An 8,450-nucleotide genomic window follows, 5' to 3' on the forward strand; every position below is an offset into this window, starting at 1 on the left:
AAGAATTCTGATCAATAGAATAACCCACCACAATTTCAGATGACCAATGCAAAGGCAAGCCACCCATCAACTAACAGAGACACAGAATGAGATTCATTTTTGAACCACGGGAATCTGTTTTCATTGACTTGTGCATATTTTTTGATAGAAGGAAGATGGAAGAAAGCAGGGTAGAGAACGGGGTCCCCCCAACTAAAAAAAGAAAAGAATTAGATCATAAGAAATTACAGACACCAAACCCACTCTGAAAGTTATATATTAAATTTACTATATATTTTAAAAAATAAGGAAACTCTACTTAACGGATATTGACAGTTTCTTGTACGACTCTCTCCTGTTTGACAAAACATGAGGAAATGTTTTCTCTATTTTGTGTTTGTTATGTATATATATATGTATATGTACATAAATGCAAATGCATACATATATACACACATGTTATGCATATATAATGTTTGTGAGATAAGGTATAACAATAGATCATCCTTATGCTCCACTGGTATCCATGCAATGTCAAGAGACTTTGTGGGAGGCCATCAATATTTTGGGTTGACCCCTTGGAAAGAATTTACAGGAATATATGGACAAAAATTATCCAGGATGAGTGGCGTGGATGCTTTGCAATTTGCATCACTGGAGGAAGTACCCAGATTGAGGATATCAATCACATTATTCAGAGTATTGATCATAGGGATCAGGTTGAAGATTGTATTGGTATACCAAAAAACAATCACATGGGCTAAGAATTCACTATTTCACAAAAACGGCTGGGAAAATTGGAAAATAGTAGGGCAGAAACTGGGCATAGACCAATATCTTATACCATATACCAAAATAAAGTCAAAATGGATCCATGACTTAGGAATAAAGGCTGATATTATAAGCAATTTGGGAGAGCAAGAAATAGTTTACCTATCAGATTTACGGAAAAGAAAAGAATTCATGACCCAACAAGAGATAGAGAGCATTACAAAATGCAAAATGGATAATTTTGATTATGTTAAATTGAAATGTTTTTATATAAAAAAGCCAATGCAACAAAGATTAGGAGGGAAGCAGAAAATTGGGAGAAAATCTTTACAACCAGTGTCTCTGATAAAGGCCTCATCTCTAAAATATACAGGGAACTGAGCCAAATATATAGGAATGCAAGTCATTCCCCAATTGAGAAATGGTCAAAGGATATAAACAGACAATTTTCAGAAATTAAAGATATCTATAGGCATATGAAAAAATGCTCAAAATCACTACTGATTAGAGAAATGCAAATCAAAACAACTCTTAGGTACCACATCTCTCCTGTCAGATTGGCTAAAATGACAAAACAGGAAAATGATAAATGCTGGAGAGGATTGGGAAATTTGGAACATTGTTACATTGCTGGCGGAGCTGTGAACTGATCCAGCCATTCTGGAGAGCAATTTGGAACTATGCCCAAAGGCCTATAAAAATGTTCATATCTTTTGACCCAGCAATACCACTTCTAGGGTTGTATCCCAAAGAGATCACACAAGTGGGTAAACGATCCATATATACAAAAATATTTATAGTGGCTCTTTTTGTAGTAGCTAAGAATTGGAAATCAAGGGGATGCCCATCAATTGGTGAATGGCTGAACAAGTTGTGGTATATGAAGGTAACGGAATAGTATTGTGCTATAAGAAATGGGGATGATACGGACTTCATAACAACCTGGAAAAACCTACACGATACAATGCTGAGAGAGCAGAACAGAGCCAGGAGAACATTATACACAACCACAGATATATGGATTCTGTGAGGACTAACCCTGATAGACTTTGCTCTTCTCAGCAACACAAGGTGCAAAGACAACTCCAAAGGACTCATGATGGAGAATGCTCTCTACATCCAGAGAAAGAACTATGAAATATGAATGCAGATTGAGGCACACTTTATACTTGCCTTTTTTTGTCTCTTTTGTTTTTGTTTTTGGGGTTTTTTTGGTGCTCTTTCTTCTTTCTCATGATTCATAACATTGGTCATAATTCTTCTTCACAACTTGACCAGTGTGTAAATAAGTTCAATGCGAAGTTATACGTAGAAGATACTTTGGATTCCATGCCATCTTGGGGAGTGAGGGGGGGAAGTGGGGGAAGAAAATCTGGAACTCAAAATTATGTAGAACTGAGTATCATAAATGAAAAATAAAAAAAATTATAATAAAAAAATCACATGATTCTCTAATTTCTCTAGATAATTCAGATCAGAAACCACCCCCATTTTACATGTAATTGAAATAAAAGGGATTATTTCCCCCCCCATCAATATGTCAACAAGTCCTTATTGAGTATTTGCTGTGTGTCTATCACTCTGCTAAGGATTAAAAGTAATTATTAGCATTTATGTATTGCATTAATAAGCAGCCTGGAATCAAGAGCCCAAGTCTAAATCCTCTTCCAAGTGACAGCCTTCAAATATTTCAAAACAATTATCATATCTCATTTAAGACTTCTGTTCTCAGGCTAAGTATACTCAGTTCCTTTAATCTATTCTCATATGGCATATGAACTTGAGGCCCTTCGCAATTTTGTTTGCTTTCCTCTGAGTGCTCTCCAGCTTATCAAAGTTCTTCCTCAATGCAAATACAAATTCTGGATTCATTCTGATTGAGGCAGAGAAGAACAGGACTCTCAGCTCTGTAGTCCAGGAAACTGCACTACTCTTAATGTAGCCTAAGATCACATTAGGTACTTTTTATTTCCATGTCATGGTATTGTCTCATATTGATCTTGAAATACATTGAAACACACAGATCAGTTTAAGTTACTCTGCTATCTAGAAACGTGTCTTAATACATATTTGGTAAGATTCAGGATCCCAAAGTACGGTCCAAGGAAGCATGTAGCACAGTGAGGCAGGGTCAGCAGAGAGAAAGTAAAGCAAGCCAGTTTTATGGAGGGGAAATACAATTGAGAAGGGGGCAGTAAAGAACATGAAAGTAGGACACTGGGGAGTCTTGGGTCATGTAAAACACGTAAAATATGGTGATGTTTATAAGGTTCTCGTCTGGGGTAAGCAGGAAGAGGCATTGGGGGAAGAGCTAGAGAGATTAGACCTGAGGACTGGTCCTCACTCATGTTTGAAGGTGGGGAGGAGATTCCTAGGCAATTGGTAGCTAGTTGATATTCAAGACCCCAATAGTGGAAATTATTGCAGGCCTTTCTTTGACTGGGTAACTGAGGGGTATTTGAGTTTCCCTGGTGTTTCTTTAGTAATTGGGGCAAGGAGGCAACTGAAGTCCTTGCGTTATACTTCTGAAATCATATTTGTGAGGTTGAGTTCTTAAAGGTAAGTGAAAGAGTTTATATTTATTCCATTAAATTTTATCTTGTTTGATTCAGCCTAAGGTTCTAGACTGGCAAAATCTTTTTGATTAGTGATTTTATATCTATTGTGTTAGCCACCCCTCCTATCTTTGTCATTTGTGAACTTGGTAAGCATGTCGTATGACTTACATAAAGCCATATTTATTAAAATATTAAATAGAAAAGATCCAAAGATCCCTGGGTCATTCCACTGGAGAATTTCCAAGTTGCCACGAATTTATTACTGATTTTTTGGGGTGTAGATATTCAACCCATTCTATATTCCACTAAGTGTCCTCTTGTCTATCCCATATCTGTTCATCTCTAAACAAGGATAGCAAAGCTTTGTTTAAATCTAGGTAAACTATATATGCAGTGTTCCCAGTCAATAAAGCAAAAGAAGTTACCTCTTAGCATGTTCTTTTCTTTATGGAGCTAATACTAACTTTTTAGGATCATTTGATCACTGCATTTCTTTATATGCATTTGCTTTCCATCCATTTAATAAAACATTCTAGAATTTTGCTAGAGATTTAAGTCAAGCCCACTGCCTATAGTTTGCAGATATTTTTCTTAAAAAAAGCATTCACCCTTCTTCAGTTCTGCAGTGCCTCTCTCATTCTTCCTAGTCTTCCAGTAATCAGCATCAGTGATTTATTTACTAGTTCTTTTAATACCCTGAAATGTGATTCATCTCAGCCTCTTGACTTGAACTTGTTGAGAAGAGCTCTTACAATCTCCTCATTTACATTAGGTAGCAAGTTTGTATTAGCCATTATTGTTCTATACTTGCTAGTTAAAGATCATTCTCCTCGACAGAGAAAACTGAATCAAAAACAAGCAATGAATAGTTCCTCCTTAAGGTCTTCATTTTTCATCCCAGATACCTCTCCCTTCTCTGTCATCTGCTTTTCTCCAATGTGCCATGAAATCATTTTTTTCTCCAAATTCATGCTAAGCCTTTATTCTTCTGCCAATATTCTTATAGGACTGTGCCATAATTTTGCATTCATTCTTTATTACCTGACTTTCTTTGTACTCATTCTCTATTTCCTATCTTGTATGTAGGTATAAATTTTATCTATTCTTTTTCTAAACAGTATGTGAGTATAAATCCTATCTATTCTTTTTCTAAACAGTATGTGAGTATAAATCCTATCTATCCTTTTTCTAAACCCTTTGAAATCCATTCTTTAAAAATCTAGGATTCATGCCAGACCATTTCCAACTTTCCTCTTGAGTTCAAATCTCCTCTCAGACACTTACTAGCTGTATGACCCTGGGCAAGTCATATAACCCTGTTTGCCTCAGTTTCCTCATTTGTAAGTGAGCTAGGGAAGGAAATCTCAGACCACTCCAATATCTTTGCCAAGAAAACCCCAAATAGGGTCATGAAAAGTTAGACAAGTCTGAAAAATGTCAGTCTACAAGAATTTGTAAAGCACTTACAATGTGCCAGGTTCTGTGCTAAGCTCTGAGAATACAAAAAAAGGAAAAGTACAATCCTCCTATCAAAGCACTAACATATTAATGTGGGACATAACATGACAACTATGTATGTACAAGACATATTCAGAGGAGATAGAAGGAAATCTAAGAGAGGTTGAGTACTAGCAGTGGGGACTTGTGGGTAACTTTTGTTCCTTCCTAATTAAAGCTTCTTTTCTACTAGTATAAGGTACAGAATTTCAGAACTGGAAGAGATCTTGTTTGACAACAACAATTGAAGGGATTGTGATTTGCTTAAAGTCATCCTGGTGCCAAGTGTCAGACATGGAATAGGACCCAAGATTCTCAGATCCTTAGCTCAATCCTTTATTCACTATACTACTCTTGTAACTCAACTCTCATAACTATTTTCTGAAAAAGACGTCTGAGTCTTTGCTGTAGCTATTCTGTAGGAAGTAGGATGGATAACAAAGCAAATAAAATAACAAGGGAAAAAGTTGGTTGTGGGGGAGAAATTTTCTTTCGGCTGTCTCTGATAAAGGCACGATTTTCAAAATATATAGACATTTAACAAAAATAAGACCAAAAGCCATTCTACAATGAATGTCATCAAAGGATATAGACAAATATTGCTCAAAAGACTAATTGCAAACTATCAAAATCATAAAAATGTGCCCCAAAATGACCAATAATAAGATCTATGCACACACAAAACCCTGAGGTTTCACCTCATACTCAACAAGTTGTAAAAAAAAGACAAAAGATGGTAATAGTTGATGTTGAAAGGTCTCTTCTGATTGGTGAGAGTTCACCATATTAGCTACTCTCCACTGTGGCCATCTTCCTGACATGCCTATACCTGTATCATTCAATTACTCTCTTAGTCTATATATTATCTTTGTGACCCACGACTTCCCATACCAGAAAAAAAGGCACCACTCTCCATGTACAACTTTAAATATCAGAATATAAGTTCCTTGAGGGAGTGACCTACCTTGTTTTTTCTATCCTCAATTCTTAGTTAATATATTCATTCATTCAAATATGTGTTTATTAAGCAAAAATTTTAAAGGAAATATTTCAACTAGTTTGTAATAGGAAAAAAAATGTTTGCTATTGTTGTTATTGTAACAATAACTACAATGTACTTAAGTTCCTGGAAATTGTTTATGCTTATTTTCACTTTCTTTCATCTTCATCGTAGCAACAATTTGGCTAGCAGCTGCTGTTGAGGTGTAAGACCCAACAAGACTATCAACGAGAGCTGCCAGCACAGGTTCTTTGATCTGCTTTACTAAGGAAAGTAACTTTAAGGGGTTAACAATTTCACTTTAATCCAATGCACAAATATCATTCACTTAGTTCAGGAGGAAAATCCAGCACCCTGAACTTCAGAGCAAATACAAATAAATTACAAACAGCAACAGACAGACCTTGTCTGATTCAAACCACAATTCATAGTTACCAGGAAAGCATCAACGTCTGGGTTTACAAGCCAGGGGGCTTTTAACGGCTGCCCAGAATCTCTTCAAGTCACATGCCACTCTTCCAGTGAGTAAGAGCCCCAAGGGAAAACGCCAAAGTCTGGGTTTATATAATCTGTTCAGGGTCAAAGGGCATCACAACATTCCATTCAAACCCATGTGACCTAAAAGCATCACAAACATTCCACTGAAAGCCCTAGGCATCAAAAACATGTGACTCAAACCCATGCAAACCAGGCTTTCCCTTGAAGTCAGAAGGTCATCAAAGACTTCTGATCCAATCAAACAAACAAAGGCCAGACTCTTCAAGGGCACTTGATTAAACAAGTGCTAAAAGAGAAAGCAGTAAAAGAAAGTCCCTCCTTAACTACTGATACATCTATTCACTCAACAAGCATTTATTAAGCCCCTGTTATGTGAAAAACACAGATCTGTCAAAATATAAAAGTATGTTCAATATACTAATTAATATTGAAGGTAATACCAAGGTAATAAAATCTTGTCCCTTTTATGATCAAATCTGTATTTTATTGCTTACTGCTGCCAAATTAATTTTGAATATTTCTGAAATTGAATTTCATATATTTTCAGATGATTCAGTTGAAACCAAATTTTCTTACTTTGTTCACCCACTTTAAATGTCTAAACTTTGATGCTAAGCTTTAACTGTCATGAACAGAATCACTTCTTACCCTGGACAGAAATGATTTCTTCCTGTCCTCTCCAGACAAGCAATATGAAAAAATACCAGATGTTATATTTTCCAATATGATTATCGTTTGCTTTTAAAGATACACATATATTCTCTCAATCCTTTAATCAATTTCATTTATGTGCCTTAGTAAGAGAAATTCAATACAACTTTGAGTATGTGATTCCTGCAATTTTTTTCCCTTTATACTGTCTCCCCGACCCACACACTTCACTGAACCTAACTTTGTGATAATGAAAGTGTTAAGTATAATGTGACAACAAAAGAATCACATCTGACAATGTAGGTAACATTCTGCACTTGTGTAACTGATTTTTTTCAAATTTCCTTTGACTTTCAATATTTAAAACACAGTATTTTGTCTTCATCTGTTGATTTGTCTTCCCTACTTACTTTTCTTTAGGCTTTGCATAAAGTTGCCTATATTACCCACAGAACATATTTTTATCACATGTTTACAAAGGTTCCCTGATAACGAGAATTGAGGTGGTAGTGACCATTAATGGAAGAATTGCTGTTAAAGCTATTGAAATGCACAATAAATTACATAAAAAAAGTTCTTATTTCTTAAGCAATTCTGAGATGTGGCAAAAATTTCTAAAATAAAATATACAAATGAATCAAGCAAATAAATCTTGGAAAATATTTCTATTTGAACATTGCTTTTTTTCAGATGTTATGACAGATGTTTGCATTGCTTATTTTTGAACTGACTTTTCTCTATAATCTGGCTATGTTTAATAAAAAAAAAGTGGGGGAGGGGGAAAATAGTAACCAGGCCAGATATTTTCCTTTGCAATGGCCCATTCACCCCCTGCGACCTCTTTTATTTGTCAAATTCATTTATTTTGATTCTATGAGGTGTGAGAGACAGCAAACTCTCCTCTACCAGAGAGTTAGCAGATTATAGATGATAAATTATTTTGTCAGAGCAAGAGACCAAAGAGGAAACACCATCAGCAGAATGACCAGATGGTCTGGATAATGATACCGTACATACCCTAAGTAAACCACAGCTGTTTATAAATGTCTCTGTTGACAAATGTTAATTTCAAATGGAAATCTCACTCCATTGAACCAATGAGAGTATTTAATTGAAGTTCAATATGAAAGCAGCAGAAAAGTAATAATAGAACAGAACTTTAAAGAAGCATCAACTCTCTGCTCAGCACGCACCAAAGTTCTTTGAATATATTTTTATGTATGCTAGTCAGGACTAATTGTAACCAAATGCTTCAGCGTGCACTGCATGTAGTCAGTCTTGACGTCACATTCGCGTCCCATGTGGTGAAGAGTTTTCCACTACAAACCTTAATAACTCGTGTGTGTGTGTGTGTGTGTGTGTGTGTGTGTGTGTGTGTGGGCAGGATGTATGTATCTATGGAAAATAACAGAACTCCAAGTTGCACCCTGATTCCCAAGAAGTAACTCATACCCACAAGAGAGCTATATTCCTGATCTTGCCCTTTACTAATACTA

Source organism: Trichosurus vulpecula, chromosome 4 (assembly GCF_011100635.1).
Source record: "Trichosurus vulpecula isolate mTriVul1 chromosome 4, mTriVul1.pri, whole genome shotgun sequence".
Lineage (NCBI taxonomy): Eukaryota > Metazoa > Chordata > Mammalia > Diprotodontia > Phalangeridae > Trichosurus > Trichosurus vulpecula.